Here is a 1,270-nt window from a genome sequence, read left to right as displayed (position 1 = left end):
AATTCAGTTCATCAAGGCATAATTACATGTTAGTGACCTGTATTACCCGGTAAATGTAAATATGACTTTTTTTGGAAAAAATATGTCAAATAGACAATCGAAGTTTTTAAAGTTGCAATTAGATAAATAAACATGCCAATTTAGTTTATCAAGGCATAATTACCTGTTAGTGACCTGTAATAGCAGGAAAATGTAAATATGACTTTAATTGGAAAAAATATGTCAAATTGGCCATTGAAGTTTTAAAAGTTGCAATTAGATACATAAACAAGTATATTTAGTACATCAAGGCATAATTACCTGTTAGTGACCTGTAATAGCAGGTAAATGTAAATATGACTTTTTTTTAGTAAAAAAATGTCAAATAGGCCATCGAACATTTTAAAGTTGTAATTTGATACATAAACATGTCAATTTAGTTTATCAATGCATAATTACCTGTTAGTGACCTGTAATCGCAGGTAATGTAAATATGACCTTTTTTGGAAAAAAATATGTCAAATAGGCCATTGAAGTTTTTAAAGTTGTAATTAGGTACATAAACAAGTCAATTTAGTTTTTCAAGGCATAATTACCTGTTGGTGACATGTAATAACAGGTAAATGTAAATATGACTTTTTTTTGCAAAAAATATGTCAAATAGGTCATTGAAGTTTTTAAAGTTGCAATTAAGTACATAAACAACTCAATTCAGTTCTTCAAAGCATAATTACATGTTAGTGGTCGTATTACCCGGTAAATGTAAATATGACTTTTTTTGGAAAAAATATGTCAAATAGACAATCGAAGTTTTTAAAGTTGCAATAAGATACATAAACATGCCAATTTAGTTTATCAAGGCATAATTACCTGTTAGTGACCTGGAATAACAGGAAATTGTAAATATGACTTTTTTTTGAAAAAATATGTCAAATTGGCCATTGAAGTTTTAAAAGTTGCAATTAGATACATAAACAAGTATATTTAGTATATCAAGGCATAATTACCTGTTAGTGACCTGTAATAGCAGGTAAATGTAAATATGACTTTTTTTTAGTAAAAAAATGTCAAATAGGCCATCGAACATTTTAAAGTTGTAATTTGATACATAAACATGTCAATTTAGTTTATCAATGCATAATTACCTGTTAGTGACCTGTAATCGCAGGTAATGTAAATATGACCTTTTTTGGAAAAAAAATATGTCAAATAGGCCATTGAAGTTTTTAAAGTTGTAATTAGGTACATAAACAAGTCAATTTAGTTTTTCAAGCCATAATTACCTGTTGGT

This window comes from Ipomoea triloba, chromosome 16, assembly GCF_003576645.1.
Source record: "Ipomoea triloba cultivar NCNSP0323 chromosome 16, ASM357664v1".
In the NCBI taxonomy this organism is placed as follows: Eukaryota; Viridiplantae; Streptophyta; class Magnoliopsida; order Solanales; family Convolvulaceae; genus Ipomoea; species Ipomoea triloba.
The sequence above is the reverse complement of the archived record's forward strand: the minus strand, read 5'-3'. Positions refer to the sequence as shown.